The sequence below is a fragment of the Rhipicephalus sanguineus genome, chromosome 8 (assembly GCF_013339695.2).
Source record: "Rhipicephalus sanguineus isolate Rsan-2018 chromosome 8, BIME_Rsan_1.4, whole genome shotgun sequence".
NCBI lineage: Eukaryota > Metazoa > Arthropoda > Arachnida > Ixodida > Ixodidae > Rhipicephalus > Rhipicephalus sanguineus.
The window spans coordinates 42,484,149-42,499,181 of record NC_051183.1 but is presented as its reverse complement, the minus strand read 5'-3'; positions in this window follow the sequence as shown (position 1 = coordinate 42,499,181).

The window sequence follows — 15,033 nt, the reverse complement described above, 5'->3', positions numbered from 1 at the left end:
CGTCATGGACATCAAATATCTATGCAACAAAGCCTGTGACCTCCATCACCGCATTGCTCTGCAGTGGATACCTGCCCACTGTGGAATACAAGGCAACGTCCATGCTGATGACGCTGCCAAAGCTGGACATGACGCCTCGAGAGAAATCATCAAGATACCTTTCTCGAGAAAAGATGCCGCGACAATCGTATCGGCACACGCTTGGCGGCTCCAGCGATCCCTCTGGACAGATGCTAATCACCAGTACGGACCACTTTACAAGATTGACCCATCGTGTAACTTTGATATGCCGCGAGACCTAAACAGGCAAGATGAAACATGCTTGCACCGCATCAGACTGAACGTCGCATACACCAACTACTTCAGGAGCAAGATTAAGCTGTCGGACTCACCAATGTGCGTCCAATGCAACGTCCAAGAAGATTTACATCATGTTCTTTGTGAATGCAAGCGATACGCATCAGAGAGACAGTCTCTGAAGGCAGCCTTGCATCTTCAACGGGGATCGTGCTTAGAGTTGCGACATGTTCTGGGCCCATGGCAAAGCAGCACCTGTGCGCTACGTGCCACGAAAGCGCTGTTGAATTTCTTGCGGGCCACGAGCCTGAACCAAACTTTGTAAACTTGTGTGACTGTATGTGTTATGTGGTTATCACTGTATATATCATAATCGTCACCCAGCACCTGGAGTAGCATGTCAGGCGAACAGCCAGGCAAACATCTCCAGCTTCATTAAAAGGTTTATCTATCTATCTATCTAGTCTTTAGTTCTTGTTCTTGTTCACCTTCAACTGTGGCTCACACCCACTGTGGGAGATCGGCCAAAAATTTAGCGGCATTATAAAATGTTTTAGTACTTTAGAATAAGGGAGGTTACAGAATAGAAACATGAGGTCACAATAATAAAACTTCATTTTGGTCTATTTGGCACATATTCATGAGGCTAAAATTACAGCGCAAACGACCTTATTTGTCCTCCTTACTTCTTTGTCCCTACACAAATCTGAATATTATTTCATGTCTTCGAGCATCTAATACGCTATCATTCTTGTCACATCTTTCGGTTTAATGCTATTGTTCTGTGCGCATGTGCGGTACGGCGCGGTGCTACAACCCCAAAATGAAAACCAGTGGGGGTCACCAGCGATACGACGAAAACACTGCGTTGGCAACGATGTAGCATGGCCCGCGTCTCGCATAATGCTAACTCCGCCACGTGTGACGTCCCATGCGTTTTACCCAATGCCGCATGCGTTTGTATTCTGCCGTTGGTGTCCAGGGGACCAAATGACGAGTCTTGTAATTGTCTAAGGCGGCGGGGTGCAGAGCGAGGGGTCGACGGTTCGAATCCGCGTTGACGCGCTTCAAATTTTTTTTTGTTCTGAAATATTTTCATTTGGGGCTTTTATTTATACATACATACATACATACATACATACATACATACATACATACATACATACATACATACATACATACATACATACATACATACATACATACATACATACATACATACATACATACATACATACATACATACATACATACATACGGGACATGACGGCGACGGCGAAGGCAACGGCAAAAAATTGGCCGCGTATCTGCGTGCTCCGCTGCAAATGCCGTATAAAGACGATAGAGGAGGCGCTCCGCAAGATATGGACGCCATCTGGCAATACGTCGGGAAACGTGAGCTTGTGCAGAGGGTTTCCTTCCTCCGTGGCAGAGGGCGTTCGTCGGCGCGCATAACACAGAATTTTCAGCGCAGCCGCATTTTCAGCGCAGCTCAAGAAACTAGGGTCTTTAGAATATTTTCTATTAAAGGAACACACCTCCTAATACTTACCTAGTGATGGTGCGACTCAGATATGCGTAATATTTACTTTTTGCTCGATAACGTTCACAAGTATGAACAGCCGTACCAGTTCAAGATGGGTGGGCGGTAAGCAAGTGGTTCAACTTTGGCCGGATTGCTGAATCGGGTATTATACCCGATTCAGATAGACACAGACAGACAGACAGACAGACAGACAGACAGACAGACAGACAGACAGACCAACATTTCTGCGTTTAAGTTCCCCAAGAAAGACTATCGTCTTTAAAAACCACCCAGTGCTCATATAATTGCTATCGCAATAAGATGTATGCCACGGTCGCTTAGGCGCTCCCGTGTTGCTCCGCGTGGAAGGACGCTACTTCGACCGCGCAGCTAGTTCGATGGGCACGAGCATTCCCAAACGTCGACGCGTAGTCTGTGTCAATGTTTATTAACAACGAAGCTGTTTAGAAAATTGTTCCTTGTAAGTCTGCACAGAAAACTATCATCATCATAAACAGGTACGTGGAACAGAAATTGTGTAAATCCCACTACTCACAACTGGTCCACTAAAAATGTCTTGAAGGTCTTCCAGGACGAGCTCCAACCCCTTGAGGCCACGTATGAGCTCCCTGAAGGTGACACCATCAAGTTTCTAGACTTGAGGCTGTTTTTTTCGGGACATCACACCTGTTGGCGGTATGAGCCTCGTGCTCAGAAGCCATTGCTGCCCTTCTCGTCGGGCCACTCGAAGCTGGTGAAAAGGGCAATAGCGCACTCGGCCTTGCAGAAGGCCCTGTGCAAGTCGTGTCACCACAAGGTGGATGACGCCTTTCTGGAGCAGGTGTCCCGCCTTAGGGTCGCAGGTTACACGCCGGACGTGGTGTCGTCTGTGACTGAAGGCTTGCTTAGGGATATCAGGGACCCCAGGAAGAAGGAGGAACGCAGAGCGAGATGGAGGGCGCAAGATAAGAAGAAGACAGCTGTGGTGCCTTATGTGCATGATGTCTCGCACAGGCTTAAGAAAATCGGGGAAAGCGCTGGGGTTCGCGTGGTTTTTTCGGCCCCTGAAAAGCTTTCGGGCTTGTGCAGTTCGACCTCTCGGATGAAAGAAAAAAGAGGCTGCACCACAGACCATAAGCGAAAGTTCGTTCCATGCGTTCAAGGCGTTGTGTACGCCATCCCTCTGACGTGTGGTAGAAAGTACGTGGGTCAGACGGGACGTTGCCTGAACGAGAGGCTCCGTGAGCACTACTACAGCGTCCAAACGACAGTATCGGGGCACCTCGGCATCCACGTGCGGGATTGTGAGTGTAGGCCCCTCTTTGATAACACTGCGGTCCTTGCACGCAGTCGGGACCAAAGGGTGAGGGAAATCATCGAGGCTGAGGAAATTAAACGGTCTGGGGACGCATGCGTAAGCACGCCTTCCTTGCATCTTTCTGACAAAGAGCTTTTGTTTTTGGCGAGACATGGGAAGGGGGGCGGTGTTGGCACACGTGTGTGACTTATCGGCACTTTTATTCTTTTCACCTTTCGGTTTTAACTTCTTGGTTTTTTTTCTTTTCTTGCTTTCCCTGCGTGTATATATACATGCGTCCCAATCCAATAAACTTTAGTTGGAAGAATGCGCTGTGTCCTTGTCCTCTCACTCGTCTGTTGCCTGTTTTTTGCGCTAAACTACGCTATGACTGACTCGTTCCAACTCGCCCAACAAGCAACGTTGCTACGCCACTAAAAATGAAGAAGGCAACAGTTAGCCCAAAAATTACTGTGAAGAAACGCGTATGTGCCACAAAATTGGGAAAATTCGACTACTTACCAATGATCAACTAAAAATAAACAAGGCGACAGTTAGCCCAACAAATGGCTGCGAAGCGACGGCGGTGAGCCGGAGACCCCGAGTACGTCCATCGAGAGAATACTAGAGATCCGGAAATAGAACGGCGGCTGCGACACGATCCCGAAGCGATGGAAGGCCTACGCGAACGACGACGTTTCCGTAGATCTATGAGAGGTGCGAACACTTCCTTTAAGCGCAAGTGTCAGTCTCCGGAGTTTGGACAACTGCGTCTTGTTCGTGACTCTCTGTGGTTTAGTTCGAACATCTCTATGCTGAACAGTAGCGTAGAAACAACCTATCATCACCTAGCAACAACCTACAAGCAACCTGAACCAGCATCACATAGCTATGGCCTAGAAACAAATTAGAAGCTAGGTTTAGAAGAACAGAAAGTTGGGCGAGTTTGTACTGATCCATGAAGGTACTTGGAACCGCAAAACCCACAAAATAGACAAAAAGTCTAGACAAGAATTTGAAGCGAGCGCTCGTCTTGTCTAGTTCTTCTTGTGTATTTTGTGTGTTTCGCGCTTCCAAGTACCTTCATGAACCTAGAAGCAACCAAATTAGTCTTCAGAATCGTCCAGTTTTACTGTTTCAAGCCTTGCGCCGCTTAGTACAAGCTTCGGCTTTTTTTTTCATCTACATCCTATAGTAAACGTTAGAAACTAGCCATGTAGTTTCAGGTCGACACAATTAAATGGCTCATGTGGAAGGTCGAGAGACTGAAGCTGGCCGACACGGGGTAGAGTTCAGGTTTTCTGGCACTGACACTCGTGCGTGCCACTAGGTCACGCAACGATGCACCGATGAGCCCGTACCTGGCCAGTAGAAACGACGGTGTAAACCATCATAAATGCGCGAGACTCCCACGATTTTCGCTGTAGACGCATCGTGAAGCTGGCCCAGAACAGCCTAACGAAGGCGATTAGAAGCAAAAGTTTGGGACCCTACGGTAGCAAACTGTGACGAATATTAAGCTGCCGTCGCACAGCTCAAATACGTCTACAGGGATATGAGTTGGTGAGTTCAGGAGGTCGATGATCGTGCGTAGGATCCGGTTACGGTGCTTTTCCGCAGCGATGTTGAACATTCTAGATATGGGCAGCACAAATGAACCGGTATCGCTTAGTGCGGGTACCCGTGGGTATATGGGGCACCATAAACTGAATCGGCTTCCCGCTAGGTGCTGTGAGACATGTGAATAACTGTCTAGGAGTCGTGACGTCAAAAGGCCAAGGCGGCTAGTTCGATATCCGAGAAACGAAGCCAGCCCAGAGCGTCGTGGTCACTGACGTCAATGAAGGGTCGGCATTGCAGATAAGACAGAGTTTCTCTACCTCCTTATTAAGAGCCAAGTACTCGCTGTATGAATAGATAATTCCTGTCAGCGGCGCAAAAAAGCGGCTCCTATATGCAATAACACATTCCTAAACACGCTGGCGTTGAGCGAGAAAAGCGTCAAAGCTATAACCCCTGGCATCGCTAAAAGGTTTAGTGGCTGCCAAATCATCAAAATGAGAATACTGAGTGAATCATTTTTAATCCGCAAACTCTGCGTTTATCATTTCACATTTTTCTGGCGATTACAAAGGGCATGAATTTACATTCATAGAGTCAATGAGTTGCAACGAAAATTGTCTTCTGCCGATCATATTCGTCATGGGCAATTTCTGAATAGCGAAAACGAAGCTATATAGAAGCGGTACTTTTCATCTTACTGCTGCAGTGGGCGCAGTTAAAAGGCAACTACCGCTCCCTGAAGGCATCAAGTGCGTCCTCTGATTGCGGAACAGGTTATTTATACAGGTTTACATTCTTTTTGGTAATCTTGCCGAGGTGCCGTTGGTCAATGCAGAACTACCAAGTATTTTCTGTACTGATCGGAACTACTCCAGAATATGCCTAAGCTACTCACCGATGGCTGTAATTTGTCCTTAGCGAGAATTTTGTCTAACCTAGAGCTCGGTCTTGCATATTCTGTAAGAACATTTATCGATGGGTTGGGTGCCACTGGCATCAATACGATGTGCTACCAGTGACGTTTGTCCAAGTTGGGCAAGGTAAAATCGGATACATTGTGTTATAGTGCGATCAAAGGCGTAGGTCGTTCTTTCAGAAGGAAATGTTCAGGGCCATCATGCCCTCAAGCAGGATATAAAGCGCTGTGTTTGAGGAACGACTTCCAGGAGACGACTGTGTGGCACCAATAGCCAGGGCCACGTCTTGTGCTTCTAAGCATGCTTCGCTGCAAAAGGAGATACCACCGGCAAGCTATATTTGTGTGTGCAAAATTCAATACTAGTGTGGGTGCCCGCTTCGCACAAAAGTCTCAACTGAATGAGGTATAGTTCACGCCGAGATAGAAGAGCGCCTAATAAAACCATACTCGCACAGTGACCATCGTCACAGTGATCGCACAGTGACCATCTTCACTGTGCGTCAAAAATAAAACCTCATTATACTGCCGACATTACACCTTGTTCTCGTCCAATGTGGAAGACTTGGAAAGATCTTCAAGATGACGTTCTACCTGCAAAATTTCAAACGTTATCTACAAGATCGAATGTCCATATTGTCACAAATGGTAGTCTGGCGAAACGGGGCAGCCTGTTAAAGCCAGATTGAACGGGCATCGCGCGGACACGGTGAAGAAATTACCGAAAGCAGTGGCACAGCATTTTAACTTTGCAGGACACCACTTCGACGATCTCAATCTTTATATACTTCTGTCAAATTACCGGTCCCCAAGAGACAGAAAATATGCATAGTCATACCTTATTCACAAGTTCAATACAGACCAGCCAGCAGGTATAAACATTTCTAAGAAGCCTCTTGACTCCATCTCATTTGGTACATACACAACGATAACCAGTGAAAGTTAAGCGCTTCTTCTAGAAATTTCCTACCTATCTTTGCTAAGTGATGCTTCCTCTGACCGCCATAATTCAGCAAAACGTCTACATCCCCTCCCGCGCGCAATACACACACCTTTTTTTCTTTTTCTTTTCATGGAATATATCTTTTCTTTTGACTCATTAAATTCCTCACGGCGGCCTCTGCCCCACTTCGGCTTTCTCAGTCACCATCTACTCCTCCTTTCTTTGTATTGGAGGACGGGTACGACGCATATACGCACATGCGCTAAGGAAATCACTTCCAGCCTTGAAGAAGATAAGTCCGCTTGGCGAAACGTTGACTCGAGCATACACACCCTGTTTACGGATTTTAAGTGTGAAGCACTTTAGGGGGCCGGACTGTAATAGGCTGTGATCGTATGCCGTCGTCGTAGCTTGGCGGAACGCAGGCAAAGAGTAGCCATCAGAGCGCTCGCTCGCGCCATAGACAAGTCTTCTTTCCCTTGTTCTTCGAGCGCCTTAGTGATGATATTAACCCTGCCAAAACCACATATAGCAGAGCCAACTGTAGCACATTGAGCGCGCGCTCTAACGAAAGAGAAGACTTCTACCCCTTGTTCTTCCAGCGCAGGCAAAACCGCGTATAAAAACTGAAAAAGAGGAAGCAAGTGAGAAATAGAAAGGGATCGAAAGAAATGAACGAAATAGGAGAATATAGAAATAAATCGATATAAAAAGAAAGAAGAACACAGGAAGAAACCGGAAAAGAGAACCAGAAAGAAAGAGAGGAGGAAAGAAAGAGACAACTGAAGAGAAACAAAGGCTGCTGCTTAGCTCCGCACTTCCTTCAGGCTTGGCGCCACTAGTGCGGTGCTGCGCAAAATTTTTATTGCGACAGCAATTATATGGACAGTCTCGGCTGGTTTTTGCCGCCGCCGTTATGTACCGCATAAGTTTAAGTATTTTATATATATATATAAAGTCCCCAAAGAATAATTAAGAAAAAACATTACACCATTTCCCGCTAAAGGGACCATGAGGCGATGCGAAGCCGGAGCACTTGCACGATCGCGTTCCGTAGGCGTTCTTTGGCCATGCTACCGACCTCGCGTCGTGGAACGCGAAGAGGAACGCTACGCGCGTTTTGTGTTCCCTCTAGCCTGGCCGTTATTTCTCACATGGCGAGCGGGGAACGCGGTCGGCAGGCGTGCGAGAGGGGGACAGCGTAGGAGAGGAGAGAGGCGGAGGGGACGCGCATGCGCTGGTGCTCATCGTGGCGTTGCGCAGGAAAGAATTTCGGCATGTCTAGCCCGTGTTTCAGAGGGAGAGTGGAAATGGGGAGGGCAGAGAGAAAGCGGAGAGGGGGAGTGGAGAGGAAAATTGGAGAGGAGGAAAAGGGAGAGGGAAGGGGGGAGGGGAGAGTGGAGGGGATAGGGGGAGGGGAGAGGGTATGCGCATGCGCAGTAAGGGTGGTCATGCCGCACACCACCACCACCACCGGATTGAACTCCGCCATAAGATACTTCGCATCTAAAATGCTTCCGAAGCGCGGAATCGAACCAGCGACCTCTCTCTCCGCAGCGCGTGGCCCCAACCACTACGCCACAAAGCGCAGATCCTTCAGGTAGCTAACGGCGACCGTTATTTACACACCCTTTACCGCTGGCAGGACCCAGAGACGGCAGACGCTTTTAAACGTTTCTTCATTACCAACGAGATGGCGCGAGGAGCGCAACGGGTGCATTTAAAAGTCGTCGGCCCGCTCGTTCGCTTCTTCTATTATTTGCGCAGGGAGAACCTTGCCCTTGCGCTGTCTGCTCGCGCTGTAGTTGTTTCCGGGGGGCAGATGTTTCTGCAGCGTAGTAGGGTGCCTTGATGCCCACGCGCTCCGCTGAGGGTGAGGACAGGCGCGTCGTCTGCTACGACGGCCGCCATTGCGAATCCCGCCGCAGCTCGGCAGCATGCGAAACGCGCTACACAAAGCGCTTGCGGTGCGCGGATACGTCCGGAAAAGCTTTTTCTTTTTCTTTTCATTCTTGAAGCTTGGGCAGCTTTTATTGCTGTTGTTGCCTAAATGTTTATTAAGGAAGCATGTAATTGATGTAAGCTGACGGCCTGTGCATGTGTTATGCGCTAGAGGTAGACGTAGACTCTGTTATGTAGAAAACGAATCCTCTTCTTTACGCCGGAAAAGACAAAGTCTAAAGCCTTACTTAATTTTCTCGTAAGCTCTGCATTCCATACACACAAATAACCGTTTAAAGTATTTGTGTACATGTCAGCAGCAGCAGTATATGTATCTGAACACACACATTTTAGTGTCGCGAAGCTACCTAAGCGCGATTAATGTGGCTCATTTTGCTAAGTTTGAAAACAATTTACTCGTTTATTATAAATGGCATCATACATATTGTACACAGAATAAAGGGCCGAGGGGCAGTATGGCGCGAATATCCTGCTAAAATGAAACGAAAGCCTCTTTATCGTTATTATTGCTGACATTTCTTGCTCACAATCTGTAGCCGCTACTGTATCGGCACTCGAGTTGCACCTTGAGTCCTTATCAAAACGATGAATACGTTGTTGAGTAGTATGCCGTAAAACATTGCATGCACGTAGTATCAATGCGGTTTGCCTTCTTTTTGTATCTGCAGTTTCTTTTCCTGTATCTGCAGGTTCTGTCGCATGCCCAATTGCATACATATTTTATTGAGTGTTTCCATACTGTTTTATACTTTGTGCGGCAGATGCAGGGCGTCGTTTATTTGTCTGTTTTATTAATAATATTATCTGGGGTTTTACTTGCCAGAACCATGATATGATTATGAGGCACGCCGTAGTGGAGGGCTCCATGAATTTTGACCATCTGGTGTTCTTTAACCTGCACTGACATTGCACATTACACGGGCCTCTAGCATTTCGCCTCCACCTAAATGCGACCGCCGCGGCCGGGATCGAACTCATGACTTTCGGGTCAGCAGCCGAGCTCCGTCACCACTATACCACCGTGGCGGACGTATTTTTTAAGGCGAAAACCTTAAATGCCTCATAAAACGCGAAATTTGACCGTCGGCGTCCCGCGTCTACGGCGTCAGCGTACCACGACGTCGGGCACGAGGGATGCAAAAAGTCATCGTCGCGTGGTGACGTCACCATATGACGTCATCATGGCTTCACAAATTTTGGCGTGACGTCATATGATGCCGTTATCACATGACATCGTAGCTTGGTCAAAAGTGGGCAGATCACGGAGGCAATGCAAAACCGCGCTAGGTTCGCAAAAATCTAAGATGAAGATGGCTTTCGCTTTCGAGCCGTCTTAAGCGAACGCATAAGGGAACCTGTGAGATTTTATTTCATTAACTGGTTTTTCATGACGTACTCATTGTACAATTTGACTTTGTTTCTTGTATTTTTTACTGACATAGCGTGTCTACTGTACACAATGCTTCCCCGTCTTCTTGTTGTTTTCATGCGTCTTCTTTGAATAGACGCTTCGCGAGAACTGTTTGCATGCGCATTCCTGCATGAGCCTTCAGGGCTTACATTACTAATAAATAAATTATGCTTGCTCAAAGAAATGTGTGTGTGTGTGTGCGCGCGCTAATATTCAGTGTGCAGGCCATTCATTTGTGCGCATTAATGCTGCGCTGACAGAAGCAATTACACAAATAAAACGCAAATTACACAATAAAACACAACTTCCACTAGTCGATTCACAGTGATCGTAAATGATTAAAAAAACAGGAACTACGTAATTATTTAAGACAGGACGAAATTGTAACCTTGAAACACAGAAACAAGGAAGGATAAAAAACATTTAACTGCACACATAGATACATGGGCATCAGACCAGCACAGAAGGCGTACTTGAAACACGGAAAGGAATATAAAAAACAAGAACCCGCCGTGGTTTTAGTTATGGTGCTTGACTGGTGACCCGAAGGTTGCGGGAACGAATCCCGACCGCAGCGGCCCCATTTCGATGGAGGTGAAATGAAAGAGGCCCGCGTACTTAGATTTAGGTGTACATTAAAGAACAACAGATAGTCAAAATATCGGGAGCCTTCCAATATATACGGCGCCTCTCATAAGTATATCGGATTCTCGGGACGTAAATTCTCAGAAGTAATTATAATTAGGAAAAAAGAAGGATTTGATCTGCAGACAAACACGCATAATATATTCTATGATACATTTCAAAACATAAAAATAGCGAAAGCAAAAATCAAAGGCAGATACAGGACCAACCAAATGCAGTAAAGAATGCCTGCGAAGAAAAATGCAGGATTCATGCAAACGTGAACCAAAGCATTTTAAGCATGTAGCTGATATCAGTGTGTTCATTTATTACGCAAGGTTAACACCGGCAGAAGTTATCCTTGCATGTGCATTCGGAATACCGGCCGGAAACTTACGCTGCAAGTGCATAATGTGTTCTTCGGGTGCCGCTTCTCACGTTTGATTTTTACTGTCCAAAGAAACCTCGTATCTTCTAAAACGATACAGCTCCCAGCGTCTCTGGAATGATTGGTGCACTGCGGCACGCAACACCCGGCCATGGCGACGGTAGCGAGCGCATAAAACTGGAGGAAAACGAGCGCCGACCTAAAACAGCACGCGTGCCACGCACAAGAGACCGGGCGGGGGATTCCAAATGGGGGCCACGCTGCCGCCAAGGCCGAGGATAGAGTGACCTAGAATAGGGGGAGTGTCCAAAGCGCCGGCTCCGGCGTGGGCCTTTTGCCGTGAACTCCCGCGCCGCGCCGCTGCTGCGCCGGACCCGTGGGCTTTCCGCGCTCGGGAAGCGCGCGGAAAGCGAGGGGCGTCTGCTACGCGCTGTAGTTTTTTGCGCCGCGTTTCCACACAGGGCACTTGAAGCCTACTTAACTTTTATAATGCGGTGCGGAATGGAGCTTATCCATGTTTAAGCGTTGTGTTAGTGCTGGGGCAACAACACAATGCAAAAAATCATGTGTCAAGAGGCATCAGCGTGGCCTAGTTCCGGTCACAGAGTTCGAGAACGTTGGTGCGTGTGTAAAAACGCGCAAAACGGACACGCACACGTAAAGAACGAAAACAGAAAACCTTATTCGGACGAGTAATCGGGCAATAGCATCACGCATGCTCGAATTAAGAGTAATAAAAAAAGTAAATTGCACGCTTAGTCAGCTGAAATACTTGCGCGCAGTGACCGCTTCACACTACGAGCTTTTTACTCATGGTCGCCACTGGTTTGCTAGCCATACGCACACCGCTTTATTCGACAATTCATTAGCCTCCACTAGCTCTTTATTATGGACGGAGCACACCGGGAAGACGCAAGAGAAACAAGAAAAGAAAAAAAAAAGAGTAGAGACGGCCATACGACCGCAATGCTGTTGGCTATGTTCTTGCTTCTGAGGTAGCGTACAACAAGGCTCACCGTGCGCAAACATTTGAAAGAAAAGCAATGCCAGGTAAACTAACTTTATTCCACAACATTCTGCATAAAAGGCGTAATATAGAAAATGCTTTACAAATATCCAGATATCATGCAACAAAGTTACAAATGTCCCCATTCTTGCTGTACAAGCTGCCTGAACAAAAATACGGTAAGAAATCGACTAATAGAAGTGTAATATCTCAATCACTTCAGAAAATTGTTCTAATGCAGAGATCCCTTATGTACCTAGCCTGAAAAAATGCAACATGCGGTAATATAATATATATATATATATATATATATATATATATATAATATATATATATATATATATATATATTATCGCACGTTGCATTGGATCGCTGACATCAGTATGAAACGTTCGCGCGAGATGCGTGCATTGCTTCAAGCCTTCACTATACGAAATGAAAACAGTTTCAAACAACTTATTCTCAACTTCAAATGTTTTCACGGTTCTCGGAGGTTAGCGTTCGCCCGGTTCAGAGACTTTACAAAAAGATGTGGACGAGTAGTTACATAAAATACAATCGTTTCCGCGGCAGTTGAGTGCGCGCCAACAGGGCACCCGACCGCAATTTCCCGCTTTTTCCTGATGACCTCAATATAGCGTCCACCACAATTTCGTGCTGAAGCTCCGGAGTACTTAAATAGCGAGTCTGGTCATCTCTTGATTAAATATAAAGAGGTGACCAGACGGGTAAAGCAAGCCTCTTTTGTCCTGCAGACGCGTGCAATCAACTGCTCTGAACTGAGAATCACGTTTGTTTTCGGGCGATCGCTCGTAACGTGAAGTGAGGCATTGACGATGATGCACTGTTATCGTTTCATTTACTTTGATTTGTCTTGTATTTTTTTTAAGGTAGAGATGCCTCGATCATCAAACACGAAAATTGACCGTCGGCGTCCCGCGTAGCCAACACGAGTGATGCACAATATCATCACGCGATGACGTCGACAGAACTTGTGACGTACCTGTGACGTCATTCAACGTGACGTCACATGATGATGCCATCACATGACACGGTCGCTTTGAATTGCCTCCGTGATCGGGGGCCGATCACAGAGGCAATGTAAAAGCAGGTGAGGTGCAGAAAGCTTGCAATGCCTTCGATCCTGTCGGCAGTCCGAAAGCACGTTATGTACAGAAGAAAGCTTTCGGAGAGGGGCGAGGGAGGATCAATGCATGGACTGACGAAAAAGATGGCTTTCGTTTTCGTTTTATCTCAGGCGAATGCATAAGAGACCATGTTTTTTTCATGTAATTTTTTCGCATACATTTTACCTAGGCGGTCAGTTCTTCAAAATGTATGGATAAGTCAAACATGCTTACATCGATACAGGTGACCACCACGTTTTTTATAACCTGACGGAAACAAATCGTCAGACCACACATCGTCAGAATTATTTCTGGCTACAGAAAGCGGGTTTGCGCGCCACACACCATATTATTATTGTTAGTTGTTACGCAAATGGCAAGCATGTCAAGTTAGTGGTGTCATGACCTATCGGTCGTGTTGGTCATACGTATACATTCGTGCCCCTCCGTGCTAATTTTCGTGTATACCACGTGAACGAGACGCGAGTAATTTTTTACTTTTGGTACCGCGGCCACGCCGACTGACACATTCGGCTTCGCATGAAATGGCTTGAAACAGCAGAGCGCCGTCGGCAGCCTTGTAAAACAAATCGAATGCACGAAATAAAAGATAGAATATGAAGGGTGCAAACGCGTTAGCATGCATGAGCTAGTTACTACGTGCATTATGTGCTACGTTCGCCTGGTTATCGTCAGTTTATTCTTTCCTGCACCAAGTTTTCGTTCATCATTCCACACGAAAGTAAGTTAAGCGCTTTTTCTCATGCTGAAGTGCGCGCAGGATGCGTTCCTCAAACAGCCGAGGAAGTGTGGACTAGAGGTGTGCACGGGCTCCGGGTAGCCCGAAAGCCCGAGCCCGACCCGGCCCGCGGGCCGGGCTCGGGCGGGCCGACGCACTTTAACCTCGGGCGCGGGCCGGGCTACTTGGAGTTTTATCGGGCCGGGCTCGGGCCCGGCGCAAAGCCCGACTCAAGCCAGAAATATAGAGAATGAGCGGGAATTGTTTTCCAGCACGCATACAGCGCCTTTTCCGCGACCACCCTTCACCGCTTTTCCTTTCCATTCGCTACTTTAAGCAAAAGGGGAGCAGGTAAAGCACTGCCTGTGTTGCACTCCGACAAACAGAAGTAACACCACCTGAGCTAGTGACGGCGCCACGCGACTGTTCGCGTTAGATTTAAGGCCTAATCCCGTATGAGTGAAAATGCACGCGACAGTGACCTGACGTAGATCGCCTTCGTGCAAGCTGACGCTTGCATAGGCATACCCCATAGACGTGGATGCTTTGGCGAGCGAACTCCATTGTCGCTGGCATGAGGCCGTGTACCTGTATAGCAAAAGTGCCGTGCTGTCGCAGGTATGCAATGCAAATAAAATATTTGTTGCATCTTAATATGTAAAACGTTTAGCGTTGTCTCGCAGTATTTTTTATATGCACGTGCATAATTATTACGTTATTTGTTGGTGTACAGCTAATGTGCTTAGTGCGTAGCGAATCTTCAAAAAGCCGGGCCGGGCCGGGCCCGGGATTGTGTTTTCATACGTCGGGTCGGGTCGGGCGGGCTCACAGCCCTTTGCCGTCGGGCTCGGGCGGGCCTTCGACAAGGTCAGCGGGCCCGGGCCGGGTTCGGGCTCGGAAATACGGCCCGTGCACAGCTCTAGTGTGGACCAATGCGGTGACAAACCAGCTGAAATAATATATACAAAATTCCCGTTTCACAACACACAAACTAACAAACGCGTTTTCTTTGTGATGAGTCGCTGCTGTATTATGTTGCAGTGACGAAGTATTAGATATTGCCCAAATTTCCGCAATTTTAGCTAATAGCGGCCAAAATATCACGCGCGTAGCAGACGCTCGCCGCTTTGACGCGCCTTCCGCCGCGGAGAAAGCCCACGGGTCCGGCACGGCAGCGCCGCGGCGCGGAAGTTCACCGCAAAAGGCCCTCGCTCCTCCCATGTATTTGCGCGGCG